The following is a 15,957-nucleotide window of genomic DNA, read 5'->3' as shown; positions in this document are numbered from 1 at the left end:
GGGAGGAATGGAAAATAATAAAATTAAATTTCTAAATAATTCATTGAAACTGCAATACTGTGCATTAGTATTTTATCTGTTGGCTTGTGATTATGCTCCAAGAATTTCTTACAAACATTATAGGAAAAGAATCAAATAAAAGAACATGCAGAAATTCTACAGAAACAAGCCCTTTTTTATTTCTAACAAACGATACTCATACTTAAAGCTGAAAACTGCAAGAGGAAATAATGGATTAGCACAAGTCAACAAAGTTCATTGGGAGAAAAGACATTTCTTTTTCCAAGAAAATTTTATTTATTTATTTATTTATTTATTTATTTATTTATTTATTTGTGGAAAGAAGAGTTGCAAAGGGAAGTGGAGAGAGAGAAAGTGAGAGTGAGAGAGAAATACTCCATATTCTGGTGCTTGACTCCCCCAAAGCCTCAACAGCCAGAGCTATGCCCAGTCAAAACCAGGAGTCAGGAGCCAGAAGCTTCAGTTGGGTCTCCCACAAGGCAGCTATGTAGCTGAGACATTCCCATGCCTTCCTGTGGGATAGGATAATGTATGAGTACAAAGGTAAATTTTTAAAATGTATGTTCAATTTCCTCTGCTCTTGCTAGGAACCTGGATCAGAAACGCAACCGTTGGATGTTGAATCAGTATCCTGTGATATTCTGGTGTGGCATCCATCCGATTAACTTGCTGTGCCTCATGCCAACCAGTAGAAAAATAATTCAAGCTCAGCAATGTTTATCTCAAGTGACACAAATTAAAATTAATATAGTTATTTGCTCCATCTCATTTTTTACAAAAACAAACAAACTGACAAATAACCACCATACTTTGCACAGCTTGACAATCAACTCTGGAACAAATAAAAATCTGCACAATTTTTTTTTTTTAGAGGCAGCTATTTTTTTCCTGTCAGTATTTTCTCTGGATCTTTATTCCTATTAAATTTCAACGACTTTTCAAAGCTCAAATCAAATGTCCATATTCTGGTCAACGCTACCTGATCTACATTAGGAAGATACATTCCTTTTTGTACAGTTTCTAACAAATTGCGCATTATAGTACATTAAATGTCAGCACACATTAATTTGGTAGTTTGGGGTCACATTAACAACTTTTGGATGGGACTCATTAAAGACATGAATATTTTGTTCATCATTGTAAGCTCTTTTCAGAAATTGTAAAGCAAGAGCAGTCTTCCTATTCTCTGAGTTGGCTAGAAAAATTAGAAAACAAGTAGAAATCCTTAAAAATATAGAACACTTCAGCCTCTTTAGTTGATGAAGAAAGTAAAGAATAAGTAAGTGTAAATGACAATTCACCTAACAATGCGCTCAGCTACGTAGCATTCAATCTTTTAATTTACTTAGTTTTCTTTTCACAACTGAGCTTTGCACAAGATAGCCGACAGGCTGTTCTCTCCACCTGTTTAGTTTTATTTTCTTATTTTGCTTTTTCTTATTATTTATTCATTTATATAAAATATTAGATTTCATATTTTGCATAATATACATTTAGAAGCATAGAGGCTTCTCCCTTCCTAGGTCCCCTCCTTTTCCTTATCACCCCCTTTTTATTTTTTCCCAAGTTATCAAAATGGTGTATTCATTAGATACATAGAAAAGGGTTAACACTCAAATATATAGCTACCATGACTTGGCAAATAGAGGAAAAATTTAAAAAAATGTATTCAACATTTATGATTCACTTACTCACCAAAATATTAAGTAGTTGCATGGTAAATGCAATTTATATTTAACTATTGTAAGTGTAGAATAAGGGAAAGCCAGACCTCTCATTGAGTTCACAATCTGAGGGATGGAGTAGGGTAGATGAAATATCTTTCAGTAACTTAATACAGTGCAGACCTGAAAGCTGAGGAATCCTATTATCAAGCAGCCACATAATTGGTCAAATAGGTGTCTATAGTTACGTTGAGGACTGCTGAACCTGAGAAGTATCAGTGGTGTCTAAGTAGGTGTTGGTTTCCCAAGGCTACCATAAGAAAGACATTATAAGAAGAACAATATTCAAGTTCTTTAAAAAAAAGTTACAATGTCTGAAATGTAGCTTATATAGAATGGCTAATGTCTAGAGATCACAAGTCCCACAGGGTATCCAAAGTTAATTGCATCTCAACCCCAAATTGAATCAAGCATGCAAGTGACAGTTGTAAAGCAAAAATCAGATTTATGGGTTATCTGACCTATGATACCAAATGACTTCTACGTGGTTATTATTGAATTTAAAGAAAAATCCTAGAAGCTACAGAACAACAACAAAGAGTAAGACTTGAGAATGGAGATGTTTAGCAACATTATAGAACTGCTGGAAAGTAGAGGCATTCTTGGAAGAAATAGCAACATGTTTGAAAGAACTTCTGGACATGGGTCTAAGTGGATGTTAATATCCAGCCTTAAACCAAACCTTTACTTCATGCCTATAAATCGTGTTTCCTGTATTAGCATCACATTAATGTTGTGAGAATTGTGTTGTCTATTTGTTATGCCTTTGCTGTGATCCTGAGAATCTAATGAATCAACAAATTCCTTAAAAATAGATACAATAATATGTGAAAAGCAAGCTTTAGAATCTCCCAAGTTACTAACAGATAAAAGGATTGAATCATCTGCAACCCTCCCATGAAAATAAATCTCAAATGCTACTCAAAGAGAAGCCACAGAACATCAAGTCCTCCAACAATTCAGGGTAATAAATTCAGTGGCATGGATAATATAAAAGGATTCTCTTGCAACTTCCAACCATACCTGGAGACTTCACAACATCCATTCAGTAAGAACTCACAATTATTATGGAAGCATGTCTACTTTTTCTCAACGGGAGTTACTGATGTTTTTCCTTTCCTTAGTGATCATTTTATGTAGTGTCTGTGTGGCAGAATTACAGTGTTTGGTTCGGATGAGAATTGCTATCCCGCGGGGATTTGTAAACCTGAGCTGGACAAATTAATTGGATGGAATTTGTGTTCTCGTGATGGAAAGAAGAATGCAACATATGGTTAGTAACAGAAAGGTAGGATCTTGTGCAAATTACACGTCGATTCCAAAGGCTGTTTTCTCTTTTCCTTTGCACACAGCAGAAAGGCATTTCCTAACCTCCTTTGCTGATGTACAGGGCTATGTGCTTCAAGACAAGTCAAACGATGTGAATAGGCATGTCTAAAAGATTTATTCTTCATATGTTTGAAGTGCAGATTTGCAGACACAACAAGAGAAAGAACAGGATAGGGAGATGAAGACAGAGAGGGAGAAAGAGAGAGAGAGAGAGAGAGAGAGAGAGAGAGAGAGAGAGAGAGAGACTGCCCTATCTATTGGTCACTCCCCAAAGGGTGGAAATGCCAGCATTGGGTTAAGCTGAAGCCAGGAGCCTGGAGTTTTCTCTAGGTCTTCCACAAGGTTCAGGAGGCAGGGAGGTGGATCAGCACTGGAGCAGGTGGATCTCAAACAAGTTCACATATACAATGTTAACTGTATAGGGGGAGGCTTAACTTGCTACCCCACAGCATCAGCTCCCTGCTACAAATAGACATTATGTGTGTGACTTCCAGACCTGCCTATGCAGATCTTCAATGCACAGCTCTCCATGCTTTTCATTTTTCTCATTGCTCAATGTGATTTAAAGAGCCTAATTACATTGTATGGCACATGTAGAATATTTAAGAGACACATGCTGAAAAAGTCATGGGTCGTTATGTTTAAAGCAGTGTGTCAATGAAGAAGAGTGCTTATTCTGTATTCTCTCTGAGTGGCAAATAAACTTCCACAATGCACGAGCCATTAGTATGCTGCTTTTTGTTACTACTGCATACACATTTTTGAGTTTATATAACTATTTTTAAAAAATCATTAATCTGGAAGATTCCTAGAGTTATTCTTGTCCCTTCTCTTTCAGGGAATTGGATGCTAAGCAGTCTTTTGATTGTTCTGAAATATCTTCTGTTGTATCTTGAAAATTTTAACTGATAAAAGGTCTTTAGAAGAAAGTGATTGAATCAGATTTTCACAGATGACATGGAGTTGTGAGAAAATTTTTATTTAGTTTAGAGATTAAGGTAATTATCAGGAATCTATTTTGGTCATTGATGGTATAATTACCATAAGAAAATCTTGAATATAAATACAGAATGGGGAAATCTAGAGAAGCTACAAAGAAGAATCTTGCAGTAGATAATTTTATGTGTCAACTTAATCAAGCTAAGGACACCTAGATATCTAGTAAAACATTGTGCCTGATTGTTTCTCTGGTGGTGGCACCAAAAGAGAATAGTATTTGAACCAGCAAACTGAATACAACAGATTCTGTACTCATCAGTATGGGTGTACATTGTCTATTCACTGATTGCACATATGAGAAGACATTTTCTCTCTCTTTTCTGCAGGTGTGTTCACCATCTACCATTGGACATTGGAGATTCTTGATCTTGAGATTTGGACCCTAAGCCTTATGCTATCACCTATCCCAGTTCTTTAATTTACTGACAGTGTTCTCATGGGCCTCGCCATCCTCTGTAATTAAATAAACCAACAGAAAATTGTGAACATTTGGAGTGACTGACTGTCCTTTTTTTCACATGAGGAAAACCAGTCACAAGCTTCTCTCATCCACACTAATACAGAATCCATAACTAGGCAACCGTGGATGGCTCAAGGAGGTGCTTGCCCTATCATGTGCCAGGCATCTATTACTGCTGTTCAAACTGCTCTGCGTTCCTTGTGAGAAGACTCTGGCAAAAGCAACCCGAGATAGAACAGAGGGAACCCTACCAAGAGCAGACTCTCTCCACTTTAGCATATTTGTGAAAAAATCAAATATCTCCCATAGCAACGGGGCTCTAAAACAGACATCAGGTCAGCATTTTTGTGACAATTAGCATTATCATGGAACACTGAGTCTGAGCTTTTACCATCTCAGTTTCATGGTTCAGTCAACAGTAGCCTTCATGCCTGCAACAATTTATTTCAAAACTAATAATGTAGAGCTTATTTTTTAAATAATTTCAGCTCATTTGTTTTAAAGAGACGATACCAGTTATAAAATTATGGGGGTATCAAATAGATCTCAACAACAGAATTTTGAGGAAAATTCACCATTATAAAGTGATATCTACAATTTTAGGTATCTTGGTTATTTTCCCGAAACATGCAAAACTTCATGTCTTTGTCATCAGTTATAGGCATATTTATGAAAATCAGTTTAGAAAGAAGTGCATTACACATATGGGCATTCAGTGCAGGTATAAGTTGCCACCTGTAACAGTTCCATCCTATGTTGGAATGGCGTGATACCAGCACCACCTTTGACAATGACCCATGGAACCTCTTCCTCCACATTGAAGACATGAATTGAGAGCCTGTATCCTGGCTTCACTTTAGCCTGTCCCTGGCACTTGAGTTGTGTTTTGCTAAGGAGAGTTCTGTCTCTCTCTCTTTTCCACATCCCCCAATCTCTCTCAATCTCTCTCTCTCCTCTCTTTCTCTTATTTCATTCTTTATTTCTCCCCACCTTAAATAAATAATTTTAAATAAATAATATGTTTGAAGATGAGAGAATACACTCAAATCATAAAAAGGAGGAATTAAACCATGCAAATAAAGCCTTTGCGTGACCATGCATTCTAGGTCCACCATACAAATGGAATTAAGTTTTTACTTCCATTTCACTATTAATCATCTTAATTTGCTAAGTTTAAAGTAAGAGCAGATACAATTGGAAAATACTAAACCATCTTCATTGTTTCATCTACTCTGCTGGAGTATCAAAGATATAGACTTGTGGAAGCTGTCCAAAGTCTTAGGACACAACACCCTCTATACGGGGTCTCCAGATTAGTCCATAACCCAGATGCAAAAACATATCTCTTTTGCCTCCAAGTAGTGCCCTGGAGGCCTTTGATCCAGTACAAACTTAATGTACTCATGAAGAAGTCAGACTCAGCAGCCAGAGTCTCCGTGTGTAATGTGAGTTTCATCGTTAACTACCTTGATGCACTTGGGAAATGTAATTTATTTCTCTGCCTCAGTTTCCTGAGATCTGAAGATCATGGTGTGAACTAATTTCAAAAGTTGCTGCAGAGTCAATGAATGTGTGTGTGTGTGTGTGTGTGTGTGTATGCACACAAGCGTGTATATGTGTGTGTGCCATTCAGCTCAATGCTTAACTGACACTGTAGTCTGTAAGCATCAAAGTGGTTACCCACCCAAGTGAGACAATACATAGGAGTGCAAAAAACTGAGAAGACTTGAAGTATTTTCCTGCTGGTAGAAGAGGGTGGGCTCATGCCCCCCAAAATCTCTTGATCCAAAACTAAAGGATAGAATTTATAAAGGCAAAAAACACAAACAGGGATAAACTCAAGGGAATTAAGCCAATGTGAAACTACATTAAGGATAAGAAATTACTAACGTTTAAGCTTTTGTTGTTGAACCAGGTGAAACTCATTTTGCTCCTAGTCATGTTTCAGGAGCTGATCCAGGGTTACAGGTGTTCTTGTCAAAGAGGATGTGGTTTTTCTTGGTCACTACATTCCCATGCGTGGGTTACCTCACTGATGATGGCGTCCCGCTCAACATGGTGATCAGCATATGAGGCTTATTGTTTCAGAGTAAAGCAGGAAATATTTTAGGATGTTTAATCCTAACAATACAGCATTTAAAAAAAAAAAAGAATCGTTCAACACTAGGCCTGGAAGTTGATGATCAAACTGTTTGCTCATCCTTCTCTTTTCTCCACACCAAAATTTTGGCACTAGCATGCCCATGGCTCCAAAGCTGTCATTTTCTCTCCTCATTATGTGCACTTGGGTCAGTGTTTGCCTTCATCACTCTAGGCCTACTTTGAATTCCAGTCCTGATTCGTATATAATTCCTGTTAGGCCTCAATTGTGAATGTTAGAGTCAGAACCCTAGACCTTCCCAATAAAATCACCCTCTGCTGGCTGCCCAGTTCTCCCTCTGAGTGAAGCAACAACTACATGGACAGGTAGAAATAGAAATCTATTCATACCAGCCCCAAGTCTGTGGGGGATTTATGCTTGACTCCTTTAAAGACTCAGCCTTCAAGGCTATACATGTTGTCTATGAATTATGCATTACCTGTCACTTGTCAGTGATTTCTCTGCCTCCCTAAGCCTACTATTTCTTGAAATCAGAGTTTAGATTCCCTTCCTAATGTTTTATTTGTGCAGCCGTAGCACCCAGAACATTTGCTACCACTGCTTTCAATGCAATGTAGAATCACACAATTTTACCTCATTCCAGTCTTTTTGGAAAACAGAGACCAATCCTCCTAAACTATATTCTGGAAAGGAATATACTGCAAAGAAGTGTTCTTTTCTTTATGACCTAGTTAAGACCATCTATCCTGCCAACCCGTTTATCTATAACAGGGACAAAATAGATCCTCCAAGCTGCCATTCTTTGATTAATAAACCCCTAGTGTCATTTATCAGTGCTGATCAACTGGAACAAAATGTCCACTAAATTGACTTGGCTCAGATTTTGATCAGACTTCTTTCTATACAATGTGAACTTTTTCTTATTCTTCCACTCTCGACGTTGAAATAAATTACAGGCTTTTTCTTAAAGTTTCCCGGAGAAAATCACTGAACTTAAGAAAAATCATCAGCTTTGTAATCATGTCCCTTCACTCCATTTCCATGCACACGATTTGTTTACTCATTTTTAAAAGATGAATTTGTTTTTATTGGAAAATTAGTTTTACAGAGAGAAGGAGGCAGAAAGAAAGATCTACTATCTGATGATTCACCTCCCAAATAAGCCACAATGGCCAGAGCTGAGCCAATCTGAAACCAAGAGCTAGGAGCTTCTTCTGCTTCTCCCACATGTGTGCAGGGTGCCAAGGTTCAAGCCATGCTCTACTGCATCCCCAGGCCACAAGCAGGGAGCTGGACAAGAAGTGGAGCAGTCGGGATATGAACTAGTACCCATATGGGATTCCAGGCTTACAACGTGAGTACTTTAGCTACTAGGCTACCTTGCCAGGCCCTACTCATTTTTATTATATTTTATTTTTTTATTACGGAAGAAAAGCCCTTTCTGCCTTTCCTTTGGGATGATTTTATTACAAATAGAGATCTTACTGTTGTAATTGTTACTCTTTCGTTGGTATAGATTTCTCTCTCACTTTATCACTACCCTTTTCAATAGAAGATCTTCTGAAATACTAATCATATGCTATTCTCACTTTCCATAAACCTAACTAGATTATGAAGTGAATGAGTCCAGGGCTGTGTGTCTTTCCCAATATTGTACCGTGAAATACAGAAATTTATTACTGAAAATTATGTAATTTTGACCTCAAAGACATAACATTTTAAGTCATTGGTATCATTTTCAACTCAAAAGAAATGATCACCTCTTGCAACATCAGTCTACTAGAGAAAGGTCATTAATTTTACAATGTCAAAAAATAGATTATACATTGTACCACACCATCATATGTAACTTGACCAATTCAAGGTGGCTACAAAATAAAATAGTCCTAGAGATAAAAGTTAGAAATATTGTTCATTAATGAATTATGGGAAGGATATAAGCTCTCAAAAGCTGTTCCTAATGGACTTGCATTTGGCACACTGTTTAAGCCCTCACTGGAGATGCCTGCATCCCATACTGGAGCACAAACCCAAATGGCAAATAAACATATGAAAAAATGCTCAAGTTCCCTGGCAATAAGGGAAATCCAAATTAAAACATCAATGAGGTACCACCTAACGCCAGTAAGACTGGCCCACATGAATAAAAGCACCAACAACACTTGCTGGCGAGGTTGCGGGGAAAAGGGAACCCTACTCCACTGCTGGTGGGGCTGCAGGCTGGTACAGCCTCTATGGAAATCAGTATGGAGAACATTCAAACAACTCAAATTCAACATACCGTATGATCCAGCAATAGCACTCCTAGGAATATATCCAGAACACTTGTTTTATGAGAAACCAACATGCACTCCTATGTTCATAGCAGCACAATCAGTAATTGCAAAAACATGGAAGCAACCAAAATGCCCATCAGCAGAGGATTGGATAAGAAAGCTATGGTTCATCTACTCCATGGAATACTACTCAGCTATTAAAAAAACAAAATGCAGTTCTTTGTGGCCAAATGGGCCAAACTGGAAACCATAATGCTAAGGGAAATGAGCCAATCCCAAAAGGTTCAATACCACATGTTTGCCTTAATTTAAGATGATATGATGTTATGTATAACATGTTATGTTATGTATGTTATATGTTGTGTATAAACTAAAATTGGAATGTCAATGAGGTGGTCACAGAAGGTGGTTAAGAACTCACATTTACTTTTAACATATTGGTTACTCATTACTATGTCAATTAATTCCATAATGATGTAAATTTGTGCTGATGGTATGTTGGAGCTTTTAATTGACTGGGATGATACTCTGCTGGCTCTGTCTTCAGACCAGAGAGGATATACCTAAGAAGCCGTTGAACTTGACTGGACAATAAGATGCTGGACTCTATGTTTGGTATATGCTTGCAATGGGGAATCTCAACTGAACTTGAATTGTGGTTATGCAACAAGGCGGAGGAATCCACCATGGTGGGAGGGTTTGGGGAGGGGTGGGGAGAACCCAAGTACCTATGAAACTGTGTCACATAATACAATGTAATTAATGAATTAAAATAATAAATAATTAAAAAGATAATGAAAATACACACACACAAACATAAAATCCAGCTTCCTTCAAATTAATACCCTTGGATCAGCAGATGATGGCTCAGTTAGTTGGAGCTCTGTCCTTTATTTAGAATGTTTAGATTGAATATAGGCTGTTGACTTCACTCTGGTATGGATCCAAATATTACAGCCTTTGCGATATAACTCAACAGAATATATCCTCATCTCTCTAACTCTCTCTCCCCTCTTTCTTTCTGTCACTTTCTGCTGAGCACAGTCAGTCGCCATTATAAGATGGCGACAGGCACAGAGTAAACAACTCTGCCCTGATGTAGCTTCCTGCCCTAGTTTGCCCGGCAACAGCAGTGACCTATCCCAATCTGACAAGTAAGCACTCGCTGTCCTATCACGACCGGTCACTGAGCCACAGACACGCCTCTCATAGAGATGTATATAAGCCATCCGCTTTGCTCTCCCTGCGCCCCCACCACCATCTTGCCCTCAACCAAGCGGCGCTCCAATAAAGTGTGATCAGAGAAGAACTTCGGTGTCTGCGTTTTATTCCCTGCTGGCCAGGGGCGCGCTACAGCTGGTGCCGAAACCCGGGAACTTCGAATCCAGCGGACACCAGTGAGGGGTTGAAGTTCAGAACTCTACACACGGAGCGGGCTACCGGTAGGTAACCTCTCAGGTATGATAAACCCTGTTCTTGTTGCTCTCATTGTTTTGGTACGGTAATAGTGGGACTGCTGTGTTGATTTTTCCTGCGCCTACATCAGCCTGGTGTCTTTGCGCGAACCCGGACAAAGTGAAAGTAACTCCGCTGTAGATAAAGCGGCCTTTCACGAGATCTAAGAAAATGGGTAATAATCAAGGCCGAATATCAGCCAGCAGCGAGTTCGCTGACCCCATATTGGGACTCCTTAAACAACGAGGCTTAAAAGTTTCAGCAAGGTCAGTGCAGAAGATAATAAATGATTACGACGCAGCTGCGCCGTGGTTCGCAGTCTCAGGAGATCTGACCTTGAGCTGCTGGGACAAACTAGGCAAAGATTTAGAAAAGGCAAAAGAGGAAGGAAGGCTAGGACCCGGATCCTTCCCACTTTGGAAGTTGGTCCGGTCCTGTTTAAAAGAGGGACGGAACATGGAGCATGTTAGACAGGGTCGAGAGCAGCTCATTAAGTTTCAGGAGAGCCTCTCGGAAGCAGAATCAATTGATGAGACGGGGAAGAGCCTCTCGGAAGCAGAATCAATTGATGAGAGGGGGAATAGGCCTAAAAGAAAAAAGGAAGCATGCTTAAAAGAAGAAAATAAAGAAGATAAAGAAAAGAGTAATAAACGGCCGCTGTATCCAATATTAGATAAGTTTAGAAATTTAAAAGTAGATGAGTTTAGAAATTTAGAGGTAGCTACACAAGAAGACTCGTCTGATGATGAGTTATCAGAATTAGAAGAAAAGGATCATAGTCTGCATGAGGCTTTTGTGCCTTCTGGAGACGTGGAATGCCGACCTCCCCCGTACCCATCTAGTGGAGGATGGCACTTTATTCCCCGGAAGGCGCTAAGTCGCCTCTACTCTGCATTTCCGGTTTATCAGAATCCGGAAAATGGGGACAGATATCATGAACCTATTACCTATAAACAGTTGAAAGATCTGGTAGAAGCATCCAAGACATATGGGGTAAATGCAAATTATACTCTCATTCTGCTGGGAAGAATTACTCAACAGGCAAATACCCCAGCCGATTGGTTCGAGATAGCCCGAGCCTGTCTCTCCGTTGGACAGTACTTAGATTTTAAATCTATAGTCACGGATGCAGCTCATGCTCAGGCCAGAACTAATGTTCAAAACCAGCATCCTCACTGGACTTCAGACATGCTTCTAGGACAGGGTACTCATCTTGGCGTTTCAGAACAACTTAATCTGCCTGAGGAGACATTACAGCTTATCTCCTCCTTGGCATTGGGCACATGGAAACGCCTGCCATCTCCAGATCAGAAGTCCTCGGGTTTTGTAAATGCAGAAGCCTGAGGAGCCTTTTGAAGATTTTGTAGCTCGACTCACCGAAGCAGTGAGCCGGACAGTAATTAACAATACAGCTACAGATCTCATAGTTAAACAGCTAGCTTTTGAAATTGCTACTCCAATTTGTCAAACCTTAATTCAGCCAGTGAGAAGGACAGGAGTCTTGTCAGACTATGTTTGAGCTTGTGCTGAGGTAACTCCATCTTACATGCAAGGGTTAACTATTGCTGCAGCTCTTCAAGGTCAAACTGCTACTCAGACTTTAAAGAACATAAGAGGTAATCAAGGAAGTCAAAAAAGAAACAATTGTTATTGCTGTGGTGAAGTAGGGCATTTCAGCCACAGGTGTCCCACTAAAACTTTGTCTCAAAATTTCAGACAGGAAAAAATTTGTGTGGACACTTCTAAACCCAATTTAAATATTCCTCGCACCGTCTGTCCGCGGTGTGAGAAGGGATTTCATTGGCAAAAGGCTTGTCAGTCTAAATTCCACAAGAATGGGACAGTTCTATTGCCTCGAAGTCAACGTAAATTGAGTAATCAGCCTGTACAGGGTCAGAAGCAGGGAAATGGGAGGCAGGCACAGTTCCAGGTCCCCAAAAATAAGAAGACATGTATGAATATTGACTCTAAAGTGCACAAAACTAAATTGATGGCTGCTACTTTAAGCACTGAGTTAAAGCAAAATAGGCATAAATGTTATAATTGTGGCAAATTGGGACATATGTGGAAAGATTGTAGGAAAGAAAATACCCAAAAATCTGGTAAACAAGTTATGGGTTATCTAAAGGCCTGCCACAACATAAGGACTTTGAAACATCCTGCCCACCTGGCAGGGCTTGAAACCTTTGCTATCCAAAAGCGAATGAATACTAAATGTTTTAATTCTGATAAACTCAAATACCTTCAAAAGCAATGCCAAGCATCTCTTTTAGCTAGAAAATATGGCAATAATACTGCTAAGGATCACTGCCCTAAAATGTGTCCTAAATGTCACAGAGCCATACATTGGGCAAAAGTATGTAAATGTAAATCTAAAATGGATTGTGATGGCCAGCGCCTGTGGTCAGGAAACTCCTGGCGGGGCCAGTCCTGGTTCCTGAACAATCAGAGGTTTGCAAAGCACCAACATCCAATCCAAGTTATGCCTATAGAAGAGTAACAGACTTAAAACCTGATACTGATAATTAAAAGTTGGTATCTTCCTTGGCAATGAATTATATTACCTATTGTTCATACCCCAACTGGATGCTTGTGACAACAAGGGCCTTTAGAGTGGCTACATCTTCTTCCATGACTAAAAAGGTAATTACTTCTTATTGTGCTTTGTTCTCCATTTTAATTATTAAAAGATTTCGTAGCAATAAACAGCTTTTTTGGTAAGGATGTAAATAATAATTTTCCCTCATAGCTTTAAACAGCTTACTTATTTAATATCCAAGGATGAGATAAGACAAATAGCTCTATTAGCCCTTGTGGGTATAGGAGATTAAACTAAACTGGGCCCACAGAAGAATACTTAACTTCTTGTATTTCATAAACAATATCTATGCAAAATTAACACCCTTTTTAACTCTGTTAAATTTTTATCTTGAATTTTCGAATTTTACAAATATAACTCTCAAGGTATTATTTGAGGCATTGCTTTAAAAGTGTAACATTTACCCCAATATGAACTGGTATAAAAGTAACATCTAATTCACTGTTAAAATTTTTCCAGGTATCGGATGCACCATATACTTTTATCTGCTATTTAAATAAAGAATAAATTCAAGTACACAAATGTGTTCTTGATGAAGAAGGTTGTAAAGGAAAGTTCTTGGATAAAAGAAAAAGGGCATGGCTTGTACAATATTTTGTCCTATAGGAGAATGGCTATGTTAGACTGCAGCACTGAAGAGGACACAATATTGACAAGATAAAGTTTGTTGAAGAAAGAATGAGAAAGCCATGGAGGTTGTGCAAGGAATACATCCTGTATGATTTATATTCGATATAACTAATCATATTCTCTACACACTGTTTGCAGCATTTTCTAAAATATTCATCCTTGATGCATGGAATCTGATCATCTGTTACAGCAACAAAGTTTTAAAATCACATGGTATTATAACATCTTCTCTTAAACATTTTTATCTACCTAATGATTAAATCTTTCTAGTTAGCTCCGGTGAACTCCAGACCTGACTTTGCTGAAGTGTCTCAGAATATGATAAGATTCTATATCGAGGTATCAAGGTGATACTTGTATTTTCTGCCTTACAGTATGTTCATATTGCTTAAGATTGATAAAAGTTATGTATTTATTTTATAGGTACTTAAGTGATCACTTAATGCCAATAATTAAACCTAATCTATATTGTGTTATATAAAGAGATCTTATTTTAACTAGATATTATAAGCCCTGGCATCTAAATAATTCAGAAATTTCATTTCACAGATATAGTAACTGAGTAGGCTTTTGGATTGTATTAAATATGCTGTCAGATGCCAAGTAGAGCAAAATTTTGTCATATCAAAATACTACTAATTTTTTTTTTACAGATGTTTAATTTAAATTTGTGTGTTTTCCAATGTTCCAGGACAAGTAGTGCTTAATAATAATAGAATGCAGGCCAAAAAGCCAAGAAAGGATAAATGTTTACAGTTTTGTAAATATGTCCAGGCTATTAACTGCATGTCTCTTTTGCTAATTTATATTGTTGGGATAACTAATATCAATGTCTTTAATAATGACCAATTTTTTTTTCTCTCAGGGTTTCTATTCACACTAAATTATCATTGTTGACTCTTCACTTATTAATTTTGAATGGGTACTGCTATCACCAAGCTTGGTTTATAAAGGCGCCTTAGTAAATCCTGAATTTGTCTGACATGATCTCTCCTGCACTTTGCAACATTTTGGAGGCCTCAGTCAGAGGACAGTGGTCATCCTGTGTTTTAGAGCCTGGCTCGGTAGTCTGGGGAGGCCACCGTGATGATTAACACGGCCCCACTGCCAGTCCTGGCTTCCTGGCTCACAGGATCTACACTGACCTCTGCCAATAAACAGGTATCTCATCATCCAAATTTGCTTGTTTTGAGTACTCATCTGGGACTCAAGAGGGTTGGATATAACATGACTTCTTGAGTCAGGGTCCATACAAGACATCGTTATGGCCCATTAGATTTTTAAAATTGAGTGAGTGTGGTGGCCACCTATGTCTGTCTTTCTGTATGTCTTTTGTCAAAATTGTTTGAAATTTTACTTATAGTCCTCTATAGTATGTAAAAAAAATGTGTGTGTGTGTGTGTGTGTGTGTGTGTGTGTGTGTGTTTGCTGTTTGGCTTCAATGTTCCTTGATATTACATGAAATATAGATATACAGTAGATCTTAGTTTTATGCTGGTTTTTTAGTTGTTATCATATTGTTTGTGTTTACCGGTTAGGAAATGCTATACTTTTATTTGATTTTTGAAGTTTTTGTTACAGAAATATTATTTGAAAAAGCAGATGTACATGACTGAGATATTCCCTTGTCATCTTGGTAAGATCTTAATCATAATCCATTTTGTATTCTCCTCTATCTATACTTGTAAACCTTCTGAACAACCATGGCAAACTCATGTTGCTACAAAACCAGTCATCTTCCGACGTTTGAGCTCCATGATTCGAGCCACTCGCAGAGAACTGCGCATCCTTCTACTCAATAATATAAAAAGGGGAGATGCTGGGGTCTGTGCAGTAGGTGTGGATGACACAAAGGTGTGAAGAAAACAGCTCCCCTGTGTGGCAAGGCCCGGTGAAAATCTCTCTCACCACCTTAGAAGAGGGCCTCCTTAATGTGCCACAATGAGAACACTTGGGAGTAGACTTAAAGAGAGCCAATAACCAATGGCCTCTTCCCCCAGGGACAGGATAGCTCAATGGCTGATCTTACCCAGCTGCCATAGTTTATTTCCAGTTTAAAAGCCTTCAAAATGTCCCACTTGGTTTTTAATCATGGTAACAAAAGCACCATAGAGTTTTATCCTTTTGTTAATAATGCTGGTTAGGTAGGGATTCACTTAACTTGTGGAACAGATTGCTCTTTTTCAGAAAATTGGAATACAATCGAGCACCCGCTGGCTGTGGTGATGTGCGTGCCCACCGATTTTTCCAGACCAGCGGCAGTTAAAGAAGACCTGTCAGTCCTCCTGTGACCAGAGCACGACTTCGGGGTTACCGCTGCCATTGTGACAGCAATAGCTACAGCTGCCGCTACTGACGCCATG

This window comes from Ochotona princeps, chromosome 1, assembly GCF_030435755.1.
Source record: "Ochotona princeps isolate mOchPri1 chromosome 1, mOchPri1.hap1, whole genome shotgun sequence".
NCBI classification, from domain to species: domain Eukaryota; kingdom Metazoa; phylum Chordata; class Mammalia; order Lagomorpha; family Ochotonidae; genus Ochotona; species Ochotona princeps.
This window is presented reverse-complemented; position numbering follows the sequence as displayed.